The sequence below is a fragment of the Gopherus flavomarginatus genome, chromosome 2 (genome assembly GCF_025201925.1).
Source record: "Gopherus flavomarginatus isolate rGopFla2 chromosome 2, rGopFla2.mat.asm, whole genome shotgun sequence".
NCBI classification, from domain to species: domain Eukaryota; kingdom Metazoa; phylum Chordata; order Testudines; family Testudinidae; genus Gopherus; species Gopherus flavomarginatus.
In genome coordinates this window covers 224,787,616-224,814,053 of record NC_066618.1, presented here as the reverse complement: position 1 = coordinate 224,814,053, position 26,438 = coordinate 224,787,616, and the positions used below count along the sequence as shown (strand labels likewise).

The following is a 26,438-nucleotide window of genomic DNA, read 5'->3' as shown; positions in this document are numbered from 1 at the left end:
GACTAATTTTATTCATTTTATTAAAACCTTCAAGTGTTTTATGACCTTCATATAAGATCCCCTGTAGTTGTTAGTTGGCTCCTTCCCTTCCTGTGTTGGAACAACTATTATACTCGTTAATAATTTACTACAACCATCATTATTGTCATCATGTTCCTATTACACCTCTGGTGTTTAGGGCATTGACGAAGCTCCTCCACTCCTGTCTCTTTCTGGCAAGTCTTTCAATGGTTTCCCAGCTGTGTCCCAGGTTTTTCAGGTCAGCTTCCACAGCTCTTTGCCATTTTATTTTTGAGAGGCCTCGTTTTCACTTGCCTTCAGGTGTCCATCTTATTGCTACTCTGGTGATAGAATCAGTTTCCATCCGAAGCACATGACCAATCCATCTCCAATGCCTCCTGGCAATGATGGTGCTCAAATCCTCTTGGCTGCACTGTGTCAATAGATCTTGGTCTGAGACTGTTCTGGGCCAAAAGATAGAGAGGATTTTTCTGAGGCAGGTTGTATGGAAGGAAGACAGTTTGGACATGTCATATGTAGTGTTGAAAGTACACAGCCCTGATAAATCTTGAGTTTGGTTTTGGTGTTGTGTTTCAATGATTTCCACACTATATTTAAGCTCCTGCAGGTATTCCTATTTACTACAATGCCAGACTTCTAATTCCACATAAAATATCAGAGGGTTCATGCAACCCTGTCTTCTGTGTATTTCAGCCTAATCCATGATTACCACCTGATTTATAGCTGCTTTAAACTATTAATTTTTCTGAGAAAAAGGCTTGCCAGTCATTCAATTCCTAATAATCCCATTTCTTTCCTTTCATAAAAATGAACTCTTAAGTACAAAGTTGAGTTGAAACATTCATACTTTATTTGAACAATCTTATATTACTTATGCTTAAATTCTCTCTCTCTCTCTCTCTCTCTCTCTGGAATATTTCAATAAACAACACTCTCATCTCTGTCTCCACTGGCTTTCTCACCCTGGGGTGAGTTACAGCCTGTCTGTACCTTAATCTCATGTTATGTAAAAAGGAAATAATAGTGCTGACCTAATTCTTAGGAGTATTGTGATAGTTAATTATAATGTGACTCCCAGGCCAAAATGCAAAGTGTTGTTAAGGATTTATAGCTGCTTATATGTAAATCTTTTAAAAATCTGTTTCTTTGTTGCTGTTGCTCCTTTTCGGCCTGAGCCGTTGGCCAATATTTGGGGCCTTATTGGGTTATTTATGTTAGAAGGAGAAACTGGTGAAAGAGTCAAGTATTTCTCTGGTGGAAGCCTGTTTATTTACAAAGAATGCTCACAAAGCCCTGTTTCACTCAACACACCAGGAACAAACAATGGTAGTCTGTTTCCTTATTCAAAAATCCAAAATTGCCTTTCCAGTGGGTACTGTGTCCAAAAGAAGTTCTCTCAGCTTCCTCCCAGTCTACATTCATGACTTTTCTTACACTCTGTGGCTTTTTGCCTCTCACACACAGACACACACAGTTATAACCAATCAGTGCTGCAGCCCCCGCATTTGCAATCAGTTCCAAGGTAAACCCCTCAGTCCATATGACTTCACTTCTGCTCATGCTTTGGCATGCTGACCAGTGCCTGGGGCGGTGGCTTCAGTAGTTTCAGCTATCGCTGCACAAAGAGATATCTAATTTCTTCTCCCATTTAGCCTGAATGAAAGGTGATTAATATGCCCGTTGATTTTTTCCAGGTCTGTGATTGATCTACATATCAAAGACATGCTTGAGGGCAACCATTAACACCTTCCAAAGTAATATTAAGATCCAAAACTGTAAGATTTACAATACTATTTTAAAATCTACGGATGCTATATGCTCCTGCCCTTGGAGACGTTCACTTGTGGAGCCCACTTAAGGTCGGTTGGCAGCTGGGCTCTCCCCCTCCACTCCAGTCTGCTTGTGCCATGCCCAGCACAGTTCATACATTCCAGGGCCAGGAGGGACCACTGCGATTATCTAGTCTGACCTGCTGTATAACACTGGCCATAGAAGTTCCCCAAAATAATTCCTAGAGCAGATCTTGTGGAAAAACATCCAGGCTTGATTTAAAAATTGCTAGGTATGGCAAATCCACCATGGCCCATGGTAAATTGTTCCAATGGTTAATTACAGTAGAACCTCAAAGATACAAACGCCAGAGTTAAGGACTTACTGGACAACCAGACACCTTCTGGAACAGGAAGTCCTCAGTCGGCCAGCAGCACAGACAAAATTTAAAAAGCAAATATTTTACTGCCTTAGGGCTTTAGCTCTGAGGCTCGTGGCTTCAGTCAAGGGGGGTTGAGGCTGCAGCTGTGGGAGGAGGAGGTGGGGTCAGGGCTCTGGGAGGGGGGAGGGAGGAGAGGGGCTTCTGACCCTTGGGAGCACTGGGACTAAGGGCTTTAGACTGGCGGGGAGGAGTGCTGGGACTCAGGGATTCAGCCCTACAGCTGCGCTCCTGGCTTCAGCCCCAATAGGGGGTGCCAGTGCTCAGGGATTTAGCTATGAGGAGAGCTCTGGTTTCAGCACCAGCACTCTCCTCGTAGTTAAAGCCCTGAGCTCTGCCCCCGCCCACCAAAGCTGGGAGCGGAGCCATGGGGAGCCTCGGCGTCCCGCATAGGACTAAAGCCAGGAACAGAACTGCAGGGCTGAAGCCATGTGCCCTGGTGCAAAGTGGAAGGCTGAAACCAAGAGCAGAGCTGAGGCCCCAAGCCAAGCACTCTCCCCAGGTCTAAAGAGCTGAGCCCCAGTGCTCCTGTAGGACAGTGTCCCTGCCTGCAGGTATATGGGATCTTGGGGAGCAATTACCACACAGGTGGGGTGCCAATTAATTTCTTTATTAAAGGAAAAAGGAAGTGGTGGGAATTTAACAATGAAATACGATGGGATGGGGTGTATAGGGTGTTTACAATAGACAATGATGGGGGAGGTTCTTCTTATTGAACAGTGTAGGGAGTTCTAACAGTGGGGTACAGTAAGTGGGGTTCAGCACAATGGGATACAGTACAGTCAATAAGCGTATCAAAAGAAATGCAAAATAAAAGGTAGCTTCTATATAAAATGGTCAACAATCTTAGATAGAATGTATTAAGTGGTTAGTGGCCTTATACACAATGTAACACAATGGTATCAATGAAAATACAAAGTATATCAGAAAAGTGGAAGCAACCAATGGGGTGTTATAATTACAAGTAAAATGTGAATCACAGTGCAATGATACAATATGGGTGATAAGTGAAATTATGCAATGTAACGGTATAAAAGAAAATTAATGACTTAATTTGTGAGACTAGGACAGCAGATAATCTGCAAGAGTGTACCTAAAGGCTGGGTGAAGGAACAGGAGGAGGGAGAGGAGTGAATGATTAGTGGCAACTGATGAGAGGAGAGTGCGGCTGGAAGCAGCGAGAGACTCTGAAGCCCTGCAGGGTAAGGACAACAGAGCAGTGTGATGGTGATCTTCGGTAGGGGAGGGGCAGCGGAGAAGTGTAAAGAAGGGCTAGAGAGAGGTTTAAACAACAAGCGGACACCAAAAACAAAGGAAAAAAAAAGCGGCAAAGGGTTTGGGAAGTTTCACGGGGGAGAAGCAGCAAGAGGTTTGGGAAGTTTGGAGGGTGATGCAGACGCGGGGAGGGGGGAAGCAGCAAGGAGTTGGGAAGTTCGGAGAGAGTGCAGATGTGGGGGAAAAAGCAGCAAACGGTTTGGGAAGTTATACAGGGGGAGAAGCAGCAAGGGATTGGGAAGTTTGGAGAGAGTGCAGATGCGGGGGAAAAAGCAGCAAAGGGTTATAACAGGGAGACACGGAGAAGCACACAGAGGGGGAGATTGGAGCGGGGGAAAAACAGACACGGGAAAATTCAGGGAGAGATCGGGAGAGCGGGAAGATGAATTTAAGCAGCAAAAACCTTATCTATCTTAACCAACGACTAGGCAAAACAACAAATATCACAATTCTAAGCAAAACTATAACAAGCAACTATACAGAGCAACAAAACAGTAAACTATAACAAGGCAGGTGAACTTACAAGCTCTACAATCTTAACAAACTATGACTTATTAAACTAAAAAACCAAAACCTATGGTGCACCTTATGCTATGGGGAAGTCACAGAGGGCAGAGTGGTATGTGCCCAGGATACAGCTCCCAAGGCAGCCCCCAAGGAAGCCAAGGGACGGTGGCTGCAGCAATGGATACAGCTGAAAGCAGGGAGCCCCGAGGCAAAGCCCACAGGAGCAGAGAGTAGCAGCGGCACAAACTTATTTTTAGCGGCAAAGCGCTGCGGAGTTTAAGAGAGGTTTTAAGACACAGACCAAGGTTTAGCTTGAGTCTGTGTGCTGGGGAAACAGAGCCAGCAGCTAAAATAATAAAATAAAAGTAGGGAAAGTTTCACAGAGGGATTCTTACCAGTCCCCAAGGCAGCAGCAAAGGCAGAAGCAGCAGCAATATCAGAAGAAGCAAGGAGGGCTCAGTACAGTTTCAATAATCAGGAGATCTCTCAGGTAGCAATTCGTTATTCATGAGGGGGTTTAAAAAAACGGGGGTACGCTCAAAAATAAAATGAGAGCGGAGAAAGGACTCCCCAAAACCCCTGGCTGATCAGACCAGGCAGCAATGCAGGAACCTTTCCGATGTTTGTTTCAAAAATGTCTGTTTTTAAAGGCAAACTCAGGCAGTTTCCCACCAGTAATCCTGATAGGCTCCCTCTGTCACAGGAGAGGAGGCACAGGGAAAAACTGCAGGTGAGCACAGAAACATGTCTGGGCAGAGTCCTGTGCAATAGGTGACTCAAAAGCACATGAGGCCTATGACTCATGCCCAGGATCTTAAAAACACAATAGGCCTTGCAGCTCTGGACATTGCCTGCCCTACACCGAGCCCAGGTTCAATGAAGTGATAACAAGACTAACCCTTTGAACAGGGCAGTGGTCCCATTTAGCACGCAGCACAAGTGGCCATCCCTTTGAGAAGGGCAATGGCTCTTGTTAAACAACTTAAGGGGCCCTCCCTTTGAGAAGGGCAGTGGCCCTGGTAAACAACTTAACAGCCAGGGAAGGGCGGCCACAGGAGGAGAACAAAAACAAAATGGAATGGAGACAGCTGTAAGAAACAAAATGGAATAGGGGGATAGCTGTAGCCCTGACAGGCAGCAGCCCTGAGCCCCCAGCCCAGAGCCCTGCTGCCCCAAGAGTCAGAAGCCCCACCCCCACAGCTGCAGCCCCAAGCCCCAATGTGGCTGAAGTCCATAACCTCTTCTTCAGAGTTATGGGACATTTCAGAGTTATGGACAATCTCCATTCCTGGGATGTACGTAACTCTGAAGTTCTACTGTACTCTTATCGTTTAAAATATATGCCTTATTTCCAGTCTGAATTTGTCCAGCTTCAACTTCGGGCCACTGGATCATTTTATACCTTTCTCTGCTTGTTTGAAGAGGTAATTATTAAATATTTGTTCCCCCATAGGTATTTATAGATTGGAATCAGATCACCCCTTAACCTTCTCTTTGTTAAGGTCCATAGGTTGATTTCCTAAAGTCTAATACCATAAGGCAGGGGTCGGCAACCTTTCAGAAGCAGTGTGCCGAGTCTTCATTTATTCACTCTAATTTAAGGTTTCGCGTGCCGGTAATACATTTTAACGTTTTTTAGAAGGTCTCTAAGTCTATATATTACATAACTAAACTAGTGTTGTATTGTAAAATAAACAGGGTTTTCAAAATGTTTAAGAAGCTTCTTTTAAAATGAAATTAAAATGTTGATCTTATGCTGCCAGCCTGCTCAGCCTGCTGCTGGTCTGGGATTCTGTTCACCTAGGCTGCCAGCGGGCTGAGCGGGGCCTGCGGCCGGGACCCCGGCTGGCAAGGGTCCGTCTACCAGAACCCCAGACCAGCAGTGGGCTGTGCAGGGCCAGTGGCCAGGACGCGGAGGGCTGGAGTCAGGGCTGGGTATGTGAGGGGGTGTAGGTGTCAGGGCAGAGGGGGCGCTGGGTATGGGTAAGGGAGCCAGAGTCAGGGCTAGGGTTGCAGGTGGGGGGGGGATGAAGGAGTCAAGTAGAGGGCTGGGTATGTATGAGGGATGTACAGGGCTCAGGGCAGGGGCCTGGGAGGGTGCGGGGCTCAGGGCATGGTGTGTGTGTGGAGGGCGTCGGGGGTCAGGGCTCAGGGGAGAGTGCTGGGTGACTGCCCCCCTAAAAACTCTCAACCCTGCTGCTCCTTGTCCCCTGACTACCCCCTCCTGGGACTCCTGCCCCAACTGCCCCCCCAGGACCCCACCCCCTATCTAAGCCTCCCTGTTCCTTGTCCCCAGACTGGACTCTACCTCCCACCTGTCCCCTGCCTGCCCCAACCCCCCTCCACATCCCTGCCTCCTGACAGGACCCCCAGAACTCCCAAGTCATACAAGCCCCGAGCTCCTTGTCCCCTGACCACCCCCTCCAGAGACCCCCCACCCTAACTTCCCCCCCAGGACCCTCCTTGCTCCTGGCCCCTTCACTGCCCTGACCCCAATTCACTCCCTGCCCCCTCATAGACCCCGGGACTCCCATGCCCCATCCACCCCCCCTGCTCCCTCACTGCCCCCTCCAGAGACCCCCCCAGCCAACCCCCCCCCGGGATCCCACCCTGCTTCCTGTCCCCTAACTGCCCCCAGCCCTGGGCCCCTTACCATTAGGCTCCACAAAGAGCTAGATACGCTGCTCCACGGGAGCACACAGCCCCGCCCCTCCGGTTGAGCGGGGACCATGTCTGCCTCCCCGCGGAGCCAAAAACTGCCCCGCGGGAGCGCGCAGCCCCAACCCCCAGAGTGCTGCGCACAGCGGCCGGGCTCCAGGGGAGGGGATACGGTGGGGGAGGGGTGGCAGGTTGCTGCGCTCCGCCCCGTGTTCCGGCCCAGGAGCGCGGACCCCGTGGCTTGCCGTGCCGGGAGAGTGGGGCTATTTGCCCACCCCGTGCGCACGGCTGTGCTTCTGCTCCCTGCCCCCGCGGGGGAAGTGGAAGGCAGAGGAGAGCGCGCCGGGCTGGGCAGGATTTTTAGTGGCATGCTGGAGTCCTGGCAGGCTCCAGCGTGCCATTAAAAATTGGCTCACGTGCCGTCTTTGGCACGGGCGCCATAGGTTGCCGACCCCTGCTATAAGGCGTTTTCTAATCCTTTAATCATTCTTGAAGTTCATTCTCTCTCGCTCTCATTCTTATTTACTTGGTTTTTTTGCTTCTTTTCTCCTGTTGCTAGCATTCTCTTCTCTCTGCATTCCTTCAGTTCAGCAAAAGGCTGCATACTACTCTAAGCCATTCCTGGCTAAACTGCAAGATCAGAGAGAAGAGAAACATGCGCTGACAGGCTGTTTCCTGAGTCTGCAGTCATGTATTTGTCTACTCCTGGGGGAATTTCTGTGCCACTGCACATACGCATATTTTTAATTTTTGGCGCAGAAAAAAGCTTCTGCCAGGAAGTTGCTGCAGTTCTGCCTTTTTCCCAGCAGAGGAAGCTGTGGCGATAGAAGAAAGCAGCAGCTCCCTGCAGCTAGGGAAGAGAAAGAGCCTGCCTTCTTCACAGTGCGTGTCAGGAGACAGGGGCTATAGGGAGACAAACAATGTGGGGTTGCTAGAGGGTCAGACAGGGGCTCATAAGGGTTAGTGAGGGAGGACAGAGTGGGGCAGGGGCTGATTGGGAGTGGAGGCGCAGGGCCACAAGGGAAGTGCAGGGCCATGTGGTGATGGGGGAGGGAATGCAGGGCCACATAGGGACAGGGTTGGCTGAGTGAGGGTACAGAAATACATGGGGACAGGGGAGGGGGTGTCTGAGTTGGGGGTGGAGGGACACGTGGACCGGGGCAAATGTACCTGACTGAATGGGAGAGGCTAGGGGTCAGCCAGAGTCTGCATGGGGAAAGCTTCCTAACAATCCCTCCCTACCCCCTACCCCCCCAAAAAAAAACCCCTGTACCATACTTTTCCCACTCATACCCAACAACCCTCCAACTTCACACCTGGGCTCCTTCCCAGAAATTACTTCCCTCTCCCTCAGCTCCTCCATTTCCACAGACCCCCCCAAGCTTTTGCCCTGCTTCTGAGGCGTGTGGGAAATATGGCTGCATATTGTAGTTTAAATGAATTATTACTTGGAATTCTGTATTAATACATCTAGTAAAGAGTCTATTTGTCAAAAAACATTTCCTGAATCTTTTTTGTTGTCTATATTGTTACAGACATACTTGCTGATAGGTATTTTGAAATAAATACCCAAAACTTATTGCAACTGGAATGATTATAGTGTGTTATTTTGACAATATGCAGATTTTTTCAGAATTTGAAAATATTGTGCATAGAATTTTAATTTTTTTGGTGCAGAATTCCCCCAGGAGTAGTAATATGTGAATCACTCCGATGTTTAGCTCTATTAGGAGCCCTTCCTAGAGCAGGGAGAAAAGGAGGGTGGCTTTCAAGGAGCTGCCAGTTGTCCTAAACACAATAGAAGTATGTTTGGAGTAGGGAGCAGGATGGAACAGCTCATGCTGTTTTCCCCATCCCACTGCGTTTAGCCACTCCTTGTCCCTGATGGGAATCTTTACAGTAGTATTATTATTTTATAATAAATTAAATGTTCTTGATAAATCTGAACACCTCTTTGGGGTATCAGTGAAAGAACACCCCAAGTCCTTTTGAAGTCTATTAAGACTTGTTCCTAAAACCATTGTTATTGCTTTCCTAAAAGAGATATAGCTATATGTCTTTGGTATTTCCATTAAAATAAATACAATGGCAATACAATTTTGTTTTTTATATACAAGCACTGTTTGATTTTGTGCAAAGAGAACCCTACCACTATTTTAATTTTGCAACAATAAACATTTATTGGAAGCTGAAAATGGGCCAAATTCTGCTCATAGTTGCCCAGTACAACCCCACAGGCCTGCTCTATCTAGCAGCTTTAACAAAGGTCATTATTAGTGTTATTGGTGTCATGAGGATCTAGTGTTTAAACTGTGAGCCAGTTTCTTCAGTACCTTCATTTATTTCCTTAGTGTTGTGCTCTAGTGCTCTGTCTAAAGCCTTGTCTACACCAGGAAAAAAACCTGGTATTGCTACAGCCACATTTACAGCTGATTTAAACACAGAGGAAGGATAGTCTTGTGGTTAAAGCACAGGATTTGGAACTAAGATCTGGATTCTAAAAGGACCCAGTCACAGAGTCTGTGACTTTCAAAAAAGCATATTTTCACAAATGACCTAAGAACGGCCATACGGGTCAGACCAAAGATCCATCCAGCCCAGTATCCTATCTACTGACAGTGGCCAATGCCAGGTGCCCCAGAGGGAGTGGACCTAACAGGTAAAGATCAAGTGATCTCTCTCCTGCCATCCATCTCAACTCTCTGACAAACAGAGGGACACCATTCCTTACAGATCCTGGCTAATAGCCATTAATGGACTTAACCTCCATGAATTTATCTAGTTCTCTAAAACATTTTTCTCCTACAAAGTTGCATCTAACTTTGGGTGCTTTAATATTCAGGTGCTTAACTCCAGAGAACTAAGGCATAATTTTAAGTGGTTCTAAGCATCAAACAACTTCTTTTGACTTCATTGCAGCTGTATATGCTTAGTACCTCTGAAAATATGACCATACATTTCTAAAGCTGGGCACTCAAAGTTAAAGAATGCACTTAAGAATGTGGGCTTTTACCTGTCTGACTCATTTGTACTTCAGAAAAATAAGAGATTATAATACTTACCTCCCTCAGCCAAGTAAGTCTAACAATCAAGAAGGGTTCAGAGACCACAATTTAGGAACCTCTGTTTTACTGAATAGTTTGGTCTCCTAAAGAGCCAGGAACAATAAACTTATGGTCTTGAAGGCTCTGAGTATTTTCTTTGGAACAGAGCCACAGCTGCTTTTTCCCTTGAAAGAAGAATGTCTGAATGCCTCTCCCAGCACCATCCAGTTTATACATGTGTTTTTTTCAGTTTAACTAAAACAGATCTGCAAATAAAAAAGAGCAGGTCTCTATTCTAGTTCTTCACATCTTCCTGAACATTCCCCCACTTTCCAAAAGTCCACAGTTCATCCAAGAACAGGGGAACCTTTCTCCCTTCCAATGTACTGTAAGTGACCCTGTCATATACTGTAAACTGTTCTTGAAAAGTCTGCATGTGATGTGACAGAATATTGCTGCACAGAGCCGGCTTTAGGCACTGCGGGGTCTGATTCAAAAGAGCTGCCGCTGAAGACAGTGGCGGGACTTTGGCGGCAGCTCAATTAGCTGCCGGTGCCTTCATTGGCACATCGGCGGAGAGTCCTTCTGCCGTGGCAGCGATCGAGCTGCTGCCGAAGACAGCAATGGGACTTTGGCGGCAGCTCTATTGGCTGCCGGTGCCTTCGGCAGCACATCGGCAGAGAGTCCTTAGGGGCATGGGCCTCGATTTGGGGGAATAGAGTGAATCATCCTCAAGCCGGCCCTGTTGCTGCAGTCCACGATGTTTTACTAAAAATAATGACACTCACCCCTGGAGTTATCATCAAGGCTTGATGACTTCACCAAAAAACAAAAAAAAAACACCTTTCTTACGCAAAGCAGTTTAACTGCTTTCATTTTCTGGCAAGTGTTGATTTTGTTTCACTGTTTTTAGGTATATTAAAGATCCATATTTACAATTAAGATCAATATAAATATTTCTAGAAAATGAGCTGACATGGGTTTTCTCCTTGGGATCAGGTAGATATTCTGGAGAGTTTCTGAGTACTTTGGCCACGAAGCTGTATTTTACTGTTATTTAATAGATATTTTAGTATTTTAATGTTATGGTGTGCTTAAAGGAAAACGAGAGGGTGGGTGAGGAGGAAAGAGCAAGATTGAAGGTTAGGTGGTACTACCTCTTTTTACCCTGACTGTTCTTGTTTCAGTATGACTGAATTTGTTGAATTTGCTGTCCAGCATGTTATCAGATAGCCTGTGTATGATATTAGAGATTTCTCATTACTTATGCTGGCAAACTACAGTATCTTGGGCTTCTTAGTGATGACATCAGACATCTCTTAAAGCTGTAGGTTTTGCCCTAAAGAAAAATAATCACAATACATCAGGGTGGAGCAATATAAAACAAGGTTATTTAAATAATTGAAATAATGATCAGTCACTTGATTTAAAAAGAAGAATAATTTATTTAAATTAGTGAAAGGTGTGCAAAACTACTTTGCAGATTTGGGCAATTGCAATTTCAGATTAAAATTTACAATGAATGAAATTATAAATGTGGGTTTTTAAAAAATATTATGATTAGTCAGGTATCTTATTTGAATTTTACAAAATTGCCATCAGCAAAAAACAAAATATTGCAAATTAAGACCCAGATTTTACACGTGCTTAAGCAGGTAATTTTACTCACATAAATAGTATCATTGACTTTAATAGAACTATCAAGATGCCTGCAGTTAAGCATGGGCATAAGTGTTTGCGGTATCACGGGCTAAAATTTGTTTTTATTAAAAACGTATCTTTAAGTAGCATAAAAGTTTGGACACTTCAAAACAAAATTGCATCATTGTTAATAACAAGGTTATTTAGCCTTTGGATACATTCACTTTAATGCAAATATTTATTTTTATATACACATTTTCAAATATAGGAGCCTGAAGTTGGGCACTTACATTCACAATTGAGGTCTTAAGGGTGGGATTTTCAAAAGCACCAAGGGGCAGATCTTCAGAACTATTTAGGCATCTAACTGCCATTGAAATCTTCCTCTGAAAATGAAAGGCAATGAGGCTTGGAATGGGAAGATGCGGGGGGGACAGAGGGAAACTTTAGGACTCTTCCTGCTTACATGAAGTCTCAGAAGTTCAAATATATACTAACTGACTATTCCATTTGCCATAGGGAATATCACACCCCACCCTCCACAATATGTGCCACATGATTACTCCATTCGCCATATGAGGTATATGGTTGATGTACACATCAATCTTAATATTCATAAAAGAACAAACATGCATTGTTCCAAACTTCTATTATTTAGTAGCAAGCATCATCATAAAAAAAAATCGATCAGTGCAGTTAAGGTTAGGATGATACAATATGGAGATAACATGTGCTGATAAAGTACTGTAGCTACAACTGGGAATACTGTACATACAGGCTAGTGTTAAACTCAAACCCATCCTACAAATTAAATTTAGTTTATGTAATGCATTTTCCTACTTTTAAAAAAAAATAAATGTATCTCTGCTATCAGAAGAACTCTCAGCATAACTAGGATTGCCAACTTTCTAATTGGACAAAACTAAACACCCCTGCCCCCCCTTCCCTGAGTCTCTGCCCTACCCCTTCTCCAAGGCCCCACCCCTGCTCGCTTCAGCCCCTCCTCCCTCCATTGTTTGCTCTCCCACACTGTCACTCACTTTCACCAGGCTGGGGCAGGGGGGTGAGGGCTCTGCCTGGGGATGTGGGCTTTGGGGTGGGTCTGGGGATGAGGAGTTTGGGGTGCGGGAGAGGGCTCCGGGCTGGAGCAGGGGGTTGGGGTGCAGGGGGTTGATGACTCTGGCTGGGGGTGCAGGCTCTGGAGTTGGGCTGGAGATGAGAAGTTTTGGGTACAGGAGGGGGCTCAGGGCTGGGGCAGGGAGTTGGAATGTGGGGGTGTATGGGCTCTGGGCTGGGGGCGTGGACTCCAGGTGGGGCCATAAATGAGGGGTTCAGGGTGCGGGAGAGGGGTCCAGGCTGGGGCATGGAGTTGGGGTGTGAGGGAGGCGTGAGGACTCCAGCTGGGGATTCAGGCTCTGGGGTGGGGGCTGGGGATGAGGGCTTTGGGATGCAGGAGGGTGCTTTGGGCTACGAACAAGGGTTGGGGTGTGTGGGGGTGTGTGAGGGCTCCAGCTGGGGGCGTGGGCTCTGGGGTGGGGTCAGGGATGAGGGGTTTGGGGTGTAGGAGGGGGGTCAGGGCTGGGGCAGAGTGTTGGGGGGGGTGCAGGTTCCGTGAGGGAGTTTGGGTGCAGGAGGGGACTCCAGGCTCTGGCAGGGATCTGGGAGTGGGAGTGGGTGTGGGGTCACTGTGGCGCTTACTGCAGCTCCTAGGAAGCAGCTGCCAGGTCCCAGCTGCCTCTAGGTGAATGGGCAGCCAGGGAGGCTCTGTGCACTGCCCTCATGCTCACAGCCAATGGGAGCAGCGGAGCCGGCACTAGGAGTGGGGGCAGCGCGTGGAGCCTCCCTGGCCACCCATGCCCCTAGGGACCCATGGACCTGGCAGCTGCTTCTGAGAGCCACAAGGAGCCAGGGCAGGCAGGGAGCCTGCCTTGGCCATGGGCCCCTGCTGCACCGCTGACAAGACTTTTAACGGCCTGGTTGGTGGTGCTTACTGGAGCTGCCAGGATCCCTTTTTGACCAAGTGTTCAGGTTGAAACCCTAAGCATAACAGTGTCATCTTGGAAATAACATGGTTGACAAAATCAGCAGAAAGGCTACAGTAAGAGCTTCTTTAATTATTTAGAGCAAATACAATAATTTTAATTTATCTAAACTATACATTTTATAATTTTACACAAAAATGTCATTTTCTGCCCATCTCTCACCAATATTTACTAGCAAATGACTGATATATAATAGCATATAACTAAAATCTAATGATTTTTACAGAATCTACCACATGTACTTGTACAGTATGAAATATTATAAATAGTTGAAACTGAATTACACTTAAGAAAATAAATGAGCAAATATACATATAAAATTACACACACAAAAACTATGTTAAAAGAACATTATTAATGTTAGGAAGTTAGGAAATTCCAGAATTAAGGTTTCCCAGCAACCCTAGTTCTGCCCTCTTGTGCACGTGCATTATGATAGTCTTTAATGACAGGATGACATACTATTTTTTTTCCACAGGACAGCAGCCTGATTTAGTGCACAGGCTGGCCCTGCTCTGGGGATGAATCAGGGTTGAGGCTGTTGTCTGTAGGATGAGGCAGGGGTTTACAGAAAAAAAAGGGACAGTTAAAGACAATGAAAAAACAGAAATTCCATCATGTGGAATCATTCTGACGTCCAGATGGGTCACCAGCAGGGTTGGAACCTATAGCTCCACTGTACAGATTCTGGCTCTTGAAATAATGGAGTCAGTTATCATTTATGTGGACCCGCACTAGAGGGGGACGGGACGCACATGGATTTCACAGGGATTTGCGGACAGCAGGGGAGTAGTGAGACTCTGGAATCTTTGGCTCCAAGCTCTGGAAGGGTGGGTACAGACTCTTCTGCTTGTTTCCCTCCAAGCTGTCCCTGTCCCAGTCCTGTCTCTTACCCAACCCCAGTCCTGGTATCAGTCCTCCTTTTTCCTTGCCTATGCAGCCCTACCCTCCACTCCTTGGGATTTTCATCCTAGTCTCATTGCCCAGCCAGTCCTCATCTCTCCCTCTAGTCTCTCTCTGTCCAAGCCCCAATATCCCCTCAACTCTTAGTCTCTCTGTGCCCCCACACCCAATCCCAGTTTCCTTACCCAGATAGTCCCAATTCCTCCTTCCTGCTGCTTCTTGTCCCCAGTCTCCTTGGCTAGCCAGTCCCAGTCTCTTCTGTTCCTCAGCTCTTCACTGATCTCAGTGTCTCTACTCCTTTATGACAGTTGGCTCCCATCTTCCCATTTTCTTCACTGGCTCCCAGTCCCATTCTCCACCACATATGGCTCTCAGTCCCAGTCTCCTCGCTCCCTCGGGCTTCAAGTCTCTTTGCCCAACCAGTCCATCTCCTCTCCAGATCCCAGTCTCCTTGGCCAACCAGTCCCAGATTTCGCCCTCCAATTCAATCACAGTTTCACATCCCTCTCCAGTTCTAGGCTCACTAGAGTTCTTGGCTCTATCTACTCTTTTCCCTTACCTCCAGTTTGGCTTCCCACCCCCTTCATTCAAGTTAGATGGTTTCGTCCTTCATGGCTGCCAGCAAGGCGGGGGGGAGGGGTGTCACTGAGAACAGAGGAGAGACAGACTCTTAGTTCCCTGCTGTCAGTGCCAGTGGCTGGTCCCACCCCACTCAGAGCAGCTGGGCGCAGTCAATACAGGCTGGCCTCATAGCCTGGGGATGGAGCATGCTCAGTCATTCTGTGGGGATGGCACATGCACAGTCTGCTCATGCATAGGAGCTGTGAAGGAATGGAGCATACTCAAGAATCTTCTGAGATTTTATTTGTTAGAATTGAAGAGGTCTGTTGAGCATTTGCAAACGGCAATTATTCAAAAGCTTATAATTGAGACAGGTTTCATAGGGAAGGCAAAAGGCACATCTCTGACACAAAGGCCAACTCCTGCCAAAAGTTTCTTCAAAGCATGGGGGCGCCACAGCATTTAATAAAAGAAAAGGTCACCAGAATTTTTAACATGGGCAAAACAATGTATTTTCCCCTAGCCTTGTTCTGGCAAATGTTCAAAAAAAGGAAAACAGAACAAGCCTGATGCAGATATCTATCATGAACATTTTCAACCCAAATGGTTATAGTTTGACAAAGTTATACGCAACTGAAAACAAGGTCTTATAATCAGGGCCAGCTCCAGGCACCAGCAAAACAAGCAGGTGCTTGAGGCGGCACATTTCTAGGGGCAGCATTCTGGTGCTAGCCATCATAGGTGCTGACTCCGGGGCATGGGGAAAAAGTGCTCCTGCCGCACCAACTTGCCACCCCAGCTCGCTGCCACTCCGCCTCGGCCTGCTCCCCTGAGCATGCCACCGCCGCTTCGATACTCCCCCCTCCCTCCCAGGCTTGCTGCGTGCAAAATAGCTGTTTCGCTCAGCAAGTCTGAGAGGGAGGAGAAGCCGAGTGGCGGGGTGCTCAGAGGAGCTGGCGGTGGTGGAGTGGTGGTGAGCTGGAGCGGAGAGTGGTTCCTCTACCCCCCATTACTTCCTTCACCTCCCCTTACTCTAGCTCACCTCCGCTCCGCCTGCTCCCCTGAACGCGGCGCCACTATGCTTCTCCCCCCTCCCTCCCAGGCTTGCCACGTGTGAAACAGCTGTTTTGCAGAGGGAGGGAGGGAGGAGAAGCCGAGCGGTGGGCACTCGGGGGAGGCGGTGGTGGTGGAGCGGAGGTGAGCAGGAGCAGGGACCGGTTCCTCTACCTCCTGTTACTTCCTGCGCCCCACCACCCTAGCTGACCTCCGCTCTGCCTGCTCCCCTGAACGTGCCGCCACTCTGCTTCTCCGCCCTCCCTCGCCTGAGATGGTGGTGCACCCGGGGAAGCAGACGAAGTGGAGGTGAGCTAGGGCAAGAGGTTGAGGGAGGCCCCAGGAAGCAATGGGGGGGAATGCAGCACGCCCGGGGGAGGAAGCGGGGCTGGGGATATGGGGAAGGGGTTCGGAAGGAGTGGAGTTGGGCTGGGGCAGGGGGCATGAAAAAAAGGAGGGGCAGCCAAAATTTGTTTTGCTTGGGGTGGTGAAAATCCTAGATCCGGCCCTGCTTATAATGGGAAGTGCTGGGGAACCTTAATAACAGGCAGGCTACCAGCCCTGCCTATAATACACAGATAAGCATAAAGGTTTCAGGAACAATATTGTTTTGTTCAAGTAAGAACAAAGTACTTGGTGCAGTTTTGTTTAACAGAAGACAGATACTGGATGTAGCATTATTATGGAGAAGTATACACACAAGTATTCAATATTTCACTCAAAGGAAAGCTAACATCTTCGCAGAGCCAACAAAGGACCTTTCAGTTTTTAAAGAGTTGCCAGACATAGATAGTATCAGCAACGAAAAACCTGGGATCTGGTAGAGCAGACCCTTACACTAGTGCTGAGTCCCATTTAAGTTAAAGGAACACTGAACAGGTGCAAGGACCTAGGAAATCTTGATGCATGATCTGGTTCTAAGAATATTATACAAGTTACATAGTCTTGATACTGTCTGGTGAAGAAGAAATGACTCATAATGTTAGTTCAGGAACAGATAACAATAATCCAAAGAGAGGACATTTAGGGTAAGATTTCTAAAGATATTTGGGCTCCTAAATCACACTAGTGAAATTTATTTATTGAAATGAATGAGAGTTATATGCTTAGGTGCTTTTGAAAATCCCACTTGACACCTATCTGCAATTTAAGGCATTTTAATACCTTTAAAAATCTGGCCTTTAGGGACATTTTATTTTAATAACCCAAGTCTCTACTGGAAATGTTTTCTTACAGTGAAATTAGCTCACGGTAATTGCATGGTGAAGTCATGAATGATCACTTTGGCATGTGAAAGCTTTCATGGCTGTTTTCTAAAAGAGATGTAAAGGAGAATAATGCTGTCGTTTTCTTCAGATCCCACATTCATGCTAGCAATATACTACTGCTGAGAATACACATTTCAAAGGGTGCTACTGAAGACAATTTAACTAAAAAAAGACTTAAAAGGATAGCTAATGAAGTCAATGGGAATTCTATGCATAGAGTGGTTATAGAACTGATCTGTACTAATTTGTCAAAGTGAAATCTTCATGTGTGTGTGTGTTATATATTTTAATCTAAGTCTCAGGATATTTGTCTTCCATTTGTCTTCCACAAAATCCGTTTGTTATTGGTAAACCAGGTCAGCACATCATAATTAAATTAAAACTTCATTAGTGGCAGTCAGGGTGAAATACACTTATACCAATCAAATTTAGGTTGATTTTTCCTAAATGCTGAAGGCCATATTCTACCCATGGAAAACAGTGTTCTCAATGTCTTGCATTTTTACATGTTTGTTTCTTTGCTCACAGTACAGTGCTGTGGACACAAACCCTTTATCAGTCTATGTTATGCAGCCCCTCTGGAACAGAATTGTAAAGATAAGAGTCTTATTGTTTATAAAAACTACGCAGTCATAATGTAAGGGTTTGTTTTAAGATGCAGAAGGTAGATTTAATTTTAAACAATAGATACTGATTTTAAAAAGCTGAAATTAAACCTATAAATACCGAAATAACAACCCTCGAAACCCCCACAACACAAGAGCTTACTGAATGGATATATTTGAGATGGGTATTTTTAGATTTTTATGTATCTGTTACCAGTGTTGTACCTATTGTTTGTCATCATTATAACAGAAAACATCAGTTGCCATCACATTCCTCATTACTGAATTTTTTGAGACATTGAAAGACATCCTTAGTACAAGTTATTTTTCCTACAGCATATGCTTTCTACCACCAGCATCTCTTTATCTTTCTGTTGTGCAAATGATTACAAACAAGCACTGTCTAATATTCTCCCAAGGGAACTTGTCCAGGGAGCTGGATATTTCTTTAACAAGCTGAAAATAGGAGCAGTTACTATGATCACCAAAAACGTTGGGAGGTACCATCCGTCGGATGCAATGCCATGAGCAGATTTTTCTTTTTTCTTTTTAATGAAGCTGCTCACAGTTAGATTTACTGCAACTGGGGTAAAACAGTAGCTAATAAGTCTCGTATAAATCTGTACTGTGACATTGCACTATATATGATTTTATGAAAGTATGCTGATGAGTGTGAATATAATGTAACAAATATGCTTCAAGCAAAAGGTCTTTTGTAAGGTATCATTACAAAGCTTGTAATCTACGGACTGTGGTCACCCTATTTGTATAAATATATCACTCTTGTATCTGAAACTAGAAATATGAAATAAAACTCTGAGTGCCTCTTGTAATGCAAAGTGTGGGCCATTAATGGTGGTTTGGAATCTTGATGGCACCCATCAAACAGGACAATTGACTGTGGATGGCTCTGTTGGCAAGCAGGCCTTGCTGTGAGTCAGGCTCGGAAGAATGAAGGTTTGGGGTCTTTCAGTGACATGTGATCATGTCACCTGAACTGGAATCCATCTTTAACCTGGTGCTTTTCCATTGAGAAGGAGGGGTGGGAACCCACAGGGACAAAGGATTCCCACCTTATGCAAAAGATATATAAGTGGGTGGAACAGAACAAAAGGGGCAGAAATCATGAGAAATCCCCTAGCTACCACCTGAGCTGGAACAAGGCCTGTACCAGGGGAAAGGATTGTGCCCAGAGTAGGAAGGCATCCGGTCTATGAATGAAACTTCTTGAAATATCTCCGAGGGTGAGATTTTATCTGTATTAGTTTTATTACTGTACTAGGCTTAGACTTGCGTGTTTTATTTTATTTTGCTTGGTAATTCACTTTGTTCTGTGTGTTACTACTTGGAACCACTTAAATCCTATTTTCTGTATTTAATAAAATCACTTTCTACATATTAATTAATCCTTATTAATTAATACAGAGTATGTATTAATACTGGGGGGGTGGGGGGAAACAGCTGTGCATATCTCTCTGTGTTATAGAGGGTGAACAATTTTATGAGTTTACCCTGTATAAGCTTTATACAGGTAAAACAGATTTATTTGGGGTTTGGACCCCATTGGGAGTTGGACATCTGAGTATTAAAGACAGGAACACTTCTTAAATTGCTTTCAGTTAAGTCTGCAGCTTTGGGGCACGTGGTTCAGACCCTGGGTCTGTGTTAGAGCACACTGGCGTGTCTGGCTCAACAAGACGAGGTGCTGGAGTCCCAAGCTGGCAGGGAAAGCAGGGGTAGAAGTAGTCTTGGCACATCATTTGGCAGCCCCCAGGGGATTTCTGTGATCCAACTTGCCACATGTACATCCATATTCACTTTAAGGAAAATAATGGCATCTGTATAGGCATATTAAAGGGGAATTTTTATAGTGGAGCAAACTTGAGAGCAGACATAATATATAACTAAAGAAATGGATGTATTTGGTTAGTAATTTTTTGCTCGTTCCATATTTGTTTAACAATACAGCCACTACTTATCCCTGATCCAGCAATGAAGTCATAATCCCATGGTTATGGCCTCAGTGTTTTGTCACGAAAATGATTGTGATGTCACAAATTCAGCTCTGTGACCTCACTTCAGGATCAAATGAGAGGAGAAGATGATATGTAAGGGAGCAATTTTAACATAATTAACCCTGGTAGCTGGCATTTCAGGACCAGATGCTTCTGTCCCCTATCATGCTATAGAGGGCAACGGTGGAATAGAAAAGCTCTCCTCACCCATGCTACTCCCTAAAAATACCCAACATAAGGAGAGGAGCAGAGCCTTCATCACATGTTTCCCTATGCTCCAAAGCCTTCAGAAGTTCCCCTATACTGGCAACAAGTGTTTGTTACTCCATGGATATTCTGGGGCACCACAAGTTGGAGGAAGAGAATGGGAACTGAGGAACAGCTTCACTCTATGGCCTCCATAGACAGAAGGTTACATTCTGCAGCCTGTTGCTATGGAGCTTAAAGGGACCCTGTCAAGTTAAAAATCATATAAATATATATTTTAAAATATCTTGGCCTGTCTTCCTAACACCACCGTGGAGTACTAGAATTTTCAAAACTTCATTTACTTTTGACTGATTCTGTTTTTTGTTGACTTTAGACTCCATAGGCTTTAAGACCAGAAGGGACGATCATAATCATTTAGTCCAGTGGTTCTCAAAGCCGGTCCGCCGCTTGTGCAGGGAAAGCCCCTGGTGGCCCAGGCCAGTTTGTTTACCTGCCGTGTCTGCAGGTTTGCCGCTCCAGGCCAATGGGGGCTGCGGGAAGCAGCGCGGGCCACCAGGGGCTTTCCCTGAACAAGCAGCGGACTGGCTTTGAGAACCATTGATTTAGTCTGACCTCTTACTCATCACAGGCTAGAGAACTTCATCCACCCATGCCAGCACTAGGCCCATCTCTTCTGGTTGAGTTACTGAAGCCCTCAGATCTTGATTTAAAGACTTCAAGTTACAGAGAATTCACCATTTACTCTAGTTCAGACTAGCAAGGGACTCAGACCCCAAGGTAAGAAAACCCCCACGGTCTCTGCCAATCTGACATGGGGGGAAATTCTTTCTTGACCCCAAATATTATGATCAGTTAGACCTGGAGATCTAGACCAGCTAAATACAAGGGAAAGAATTCTCTGTAATAACTCAGAACCCTCCCCATCTAGTGTCCAGTCTCTGGCCACTGGAGGTATTTGCTAGTAGCAGACACAGATGGACCATAAGCCATTGTAGACCACTCATCATACCATCCCCTCCATAGAATTATCAAGCTCAGTTTTGAAGCCAGTTACATTTTTTGCCTCCACTATTACCCTTGGAAGGCTGTTCCAGAACTTCACTCCTCTAATGGTTAGAAACATTCATCTAATTTCAAGCCTTAACTTGTTGATGGCTAGTTTATATCCATTTGTTCTTGTACCAACAGTGGCCCTTAACTTAAATAACTCTTCTCCATCTATGGTATTTATCCCTCTGATGTATTTATAGAAAGCAATCATATCTCCCCTCAACCTTATTTTGGTTAGGCTAAAAATCGACAAGTCAAGCTCCTTAAGTCTGCTCTCCAAAAACTCAGGTAAGACCTATTTAACCTATCTCTATGGGCAATACCTCACCTAATGTGACCTAGGATTGCATTAGCCTTTTTTCATGGCTATACCACAGTAGCAGTGTATAGTCATCCTGGGATCAACCAGTACATCCAGGTCTTTCTGCTCATCTGTTGCTTCCAACTGGTAAGTTCCCAGCTTTTGACAAAAGCTCTTGTTGTTTGTCCCTAAGTGCATGATCTTGCACTTTGCACAATTAAATTTCATCCTATTTCTAGTACTTCAGATTTCAAGGCAGTCCATATCTTCTTGTATGATATTCTGATCCTCCTCCATATTGGCAATACCTCCCAACTTTGTGTCAGACACAAATTTTATTAGCACACTCCCACTTTTGGGGCCAAGGTCATTAATGAAAATGTTAAATAAGACTGATTCCAAGTATGAATCTACAGGAATTCCACTAATAACCTCCCTCCAGCATGACAATTCACCTTTCAATATGATTATAGTCTCTCCTTTAACCGATTCCTTACCCATCTTTCGATCCTCGTATTAAACCCCATCTTCTCCAATTTAATAAGTTCTCATGTGGAACTGTATCAAATGCTTTACTGAAATCAAGATAGATTAGACCTACTGCATTTCCTTTGTTTGGAAAAATCTATTATCTTCTCAAAGAAAGAGATCAGGTTAGTTTGGCAAGATCTACCTTTTGTAAAACCATGTTGTATCTTATTCCTAATTATCCTGTCTTTAATTACTCTCTCTTTCAAAATTTGTTCTAAGACCTTGCATACAACTGAGATCAACCTAATGGGCCTGTAGTTTGCCAGATCACTTTAAAAAAAAATTTCTTAAATATAGGTTCTATATTTGCTGTTTTCCAGTCATAAGGTACAACCCCCCAAATTTATGGATTAATTAAAAATTCTTGCCTTTGGGCTTGCCGTTTCATGTGCCATCTTTCTACTAAAGATGGGCCCAAACCAGAATAGTGGAATGAAATCCCCCTCAAACTTTGGGTCTGGAGCCAAAATCTCTGGAGTGGGTGCCTTTCTACTCTTTGCATTTCTTTCAGCTTCAGCAATGAAGATAACTAGGAGCAAAAGTGAAGCTGACTATTTTCACTATCAGTTCTAATCTGGAGCAATGCAGGATAGTGTGTTTTTTTTGTTAAAAAAACCCTGCCTCCACAGGAATAAAAAAAATCATAGAATTATTTCTATTGTTCTCAGCTTTTGTAAAAGTTTCTTTTTAAAATCATACACCTTGGGCCATTGTTTACATGACAACATCTCTTTAATGCTAGACTGACCACTGTTAACTCCTGTAGAGGATGTGAGAATGCACAGCCAAAATGGGAGATCCAGTATGTAGTAGAAATTTCAATAGAGTCCATTAGGATTGTTTGACCGGTTTCTGGTTGTTTCTACAGGAGCCAAACCACAGAACCAGTAGACCAATAGACTTTTTGCTCTGTTCCAAAACTCAGTTGGCCAACTAGGACTAGTGAGAACCAGATGAATATTTTAGACTAGAATTTCCAGTAGAGCAGTATGGCTGTTTGTCTCTGAGTACTGAGAATAGCTTTAACTGCAGTTCCTCTCACTCAGCCCTACAAAATTTTACTCACTTGCTCACAAAGGGAGTAATTTTTTTTCTAACAGCAAGTCAAATTGTATCATAATGGTAAGGGTAAGTGAATAGATATTATCCTTAGCTGGGAAATTTTGCAAACCACGTTTATTTATTCAGATTATTTATTTTTGTGTTTTGTATCCACAGTAAATACAAGAACTGGGCTAGAAGCAATAATCTAGCAAATAATACTGAACCTACATCTCACAGTATGACATTTGACTTTGATGTGAGAAAGGTATATCACAGTACAGAGATGAATGAGAGTTTTAGGAATGTTATTAGAAATTTTAAAAATTGCTTGAAATTTGTTTGTTAAAAATTGGGTAATAAAATCATGCCCTTGGAGGACTGAGAAATCTCTTTCCTTTTAGTTCAGCTATCCTATACAATTTGCCATACTTACATAAATGCATATACACAAAATATGAATAAATTCTGTATGTTTTTTGAATCCATAAAGCCAAAGAAACCCCACTGCACTATATTTCTTCTCTTCCTTGTGCCCTAGAGCAGTTTAAAAAACCAATCAACCAAACAAAAAAAGTCTTGCAGAGCCAGTCAAGTAAAGGACAAAGTGTGATGGTCTATAAAAAAATGTATTAATATGGATGCTTAGGAATTAGGTCTAGCTTTTCATGTGCCAGTTTAACCCTATTTATGACACATATATCTGTGTATTCCAGAACAGAAAGGAAAGCATCCACTTGTCAGCTTACCCTGTGTTATACGTTTACTGCATTATGAGAGACATGAGGAGAATCCAGCACTGAAGGAGAGATAAGTATAGAGCAAGACAGACATATTCATATCACAAGAAGAGAAAGAAAACTACCTTACCTTAGCTGGTTTAAGCATTTATCTGAATATTAGCAGAGCAGGCAGAATATCCATGTAGGTAGGAGATTCATTTGGGAATTCTGAGCATTACTAGCTGGTGAGTGCATCTTTCTTAGGTACAGTATCATGTCTGATAGTATTACTGTATGTTACTTTCATTTATTACACATTTTTTGGATGTCATAAACACATTCTTGGTTAGACATCTATTCACTTTCCACTGATTATCATGAACAAACAGAAAGTGGAGGAAGACTGGCTTTATGCCATGATTTTACAATGTGCTAGCAGCATTTCTGTTATGCACGCGCCCATTGTAGACCGTTCTCATAATGAGACAGCATATGAAGAGGAGCCAAACTACAGCATATGCATGCAAGCCATCTTTATACCTTGAGGGAGGACTATGTGCAGAACATTTATATCCCAAGGGAGCAGAAAGACTTTTTGCTTCAGGGAGTTCATTTTATAAGGGGAACCTGCCCTATAAAGTCATACTGTTTTGTGGGTGTGTCACATCTGAAAGTGTTTATTTATAGAAAAGAAGGGGTTGCAGAATTACTGCCTGTAGAATTACTTATTACAGTGCGGGAGTGGAATCCTTTGGAAGTTTGTCACAGTGCTGCCTGGATGCTGAGTTACCACACCGTGGTAACTGCAGTCTTCTAGCTTTTCTATTGTCTAAAAGCATGAGAAACTTTCAGTGTAGTGCTTGGGAGAACAAGAACTATAATTAAAAATGTATAATGCATGAAATAAAACATTTCTAAACTACATTATTTATAAAAAATGTCACTAAAAGATTTAGGCAAAAAAGGCAATATTTAAGAAGAAATTTTCTTGCATATTTTCCAGAACTTTTTAATTTAAAAAATTGAGGAATCTTTAAAATTGTGAAATATTTGCTGATTTTGTACCTTATGAAACCCTTGATTTATTAACATGTACTTCTTTTAGCTATTACAAATGTTGTGGCATGTTCTGTTAAAATATGGCTTCTTAACATCAATGTTATTTTTCTTTTAAATATTTTTACAGATAGTGCCTCTGTGGATTGCTCCTAACTTGTAACCTTCTCTGGATTCCTGTTGATTTTAATTAATTATTTTCTGTTATCTTTTTATGACTGGGACTACACTGCATCAGGTAATTATCCATTTGGTTTTTACAACTGTAGAGCTACTCAAACCACATTCCTGCAAGATACCTGCCTGCCTCCTCCCACACAAAGCCATATTGACTTCAATGGGGCTCCATGCAGATGCAGAGGGGCCTGCCTGCCCACATCTCATTGCAGGATAAGGGCTGTGAGTGGCAAAGACTCACAGAAGGTCATTTAGCTGAGATTTTACACTGTGGGTTTGATCCTGCACCGATTAAAGCTAAAACTCCCATTGAATTCAATGGTGCAGGATTAGGCACTATCACAGGATTCTTATGCCATAGTCGTTCATAAATAAGATAATAAAAAAAGAAAAACCCACGCCTTCCATAGAGTTTTTTCGTTTACCTCAGAGACCATAATATCTAAGATTTGTGTCCAGATCCGTATTCATTTCCCTTTCTTTTCTGATGTCAAAATAAGTGAGTTTCACCTCCAAATTCAAATATTTTTCAAATACAAAACTACAGAAATGGATTCAAAACACCTGCTCTCTCCTAACAAATTTAGATCTATTCTCAGGATCCAAATCCAAACTTATCTGTATAACAGGCTGAATTACTAATATCAGTCACTCCGATTTCAAGGATGACATCAACAATCACAATTTGTATTAATAGATTTTCACCTGGGTCTGTAGACCAATTTGGGAAGAACAACATTTACCACACTGACCACAGAGCCATTTGCCTAGGTTGTGTTAAATGAGCTGCACATTATTTCTGTTCTTGGTGCTGTGCCCTGCTGCACCAGACAGACTGTAAGAAAACTGAAAAGGTTTGTATATATGAATGTTTATTGTTGGGATACCCTTGCCGGGTTATGTCTAATTTAGATTGCATGCTCTTTCGGGCAGGGACTTAATGCTCTAAATAAACAAGGATTTAGAGAATAGCAGTTTTGTAGCCATCTTGTAGTTCTATACAGTTCATATTTTTCCCTGGTTTAAATGCAAGAATATCAAGAATCCCTGTATCAAGCACCTTTCCAAAAATCAAGAGAAACTATGTCTACTGTATTCCCTCTAGCCTATGGGCAAAGTTTTTCTCTCAGATCTTTGTGCAGTTTTACTGTACAGATCACATTTATGTTACTAAGAACAATATGTTACTAAGAACTAAAAAATTACACAGTGCATTGCAGAAATATTAACTAGTTAGTTGTTGGGTGGTCTGCACAGAACCGGAATGAAGATTTTTGCCCTATTATCATTACTTTCATACAATGTTGTAATCACTTCAGCTGAAATAATCTACTGTATATTTTTTCCCCTTTACAATATGAATGTACTTGTAAATACCCTGGACCTCCATTATTCCACTAAATTCAGTGAAGCGTAATCAATATAGATTGCTGATGATGCACATTGCTTCCAATTCACAAAAATATCTTGTTTTAATTCTTTTTCACATAGTGAGGATATGCACATACACACATATACATCTGTTGCACACAAGACATTTAGGTGGAT

The 26,438-nt window shown here is 43.8% G+C and overlaps 1 protein-coding gene and 1 pseudogene across 1 annotated transcript in view; one reads left to right on the top strand and one right to left on the bottom strand.

The window, feature by feature from the left end:
* LOC127045671 (serine/arginine repetitive matrix protein 1-like) overlaps positions 1-26,438 on the bottom strand; it is a 190,592-nt gene that overhangs the window by 110,375 nt on the left and 53,779 nt on the right. The gene's annotated exons all lie outside the window — the stretch shown is intronic.
* The window catches only part of LOC127044712 (ethanolaminephosphotransferase 1-like), a 52,714-nt pseudogene continuing 39,699 nt past the window's right edge, over positions 13,424-26,438 (top strand).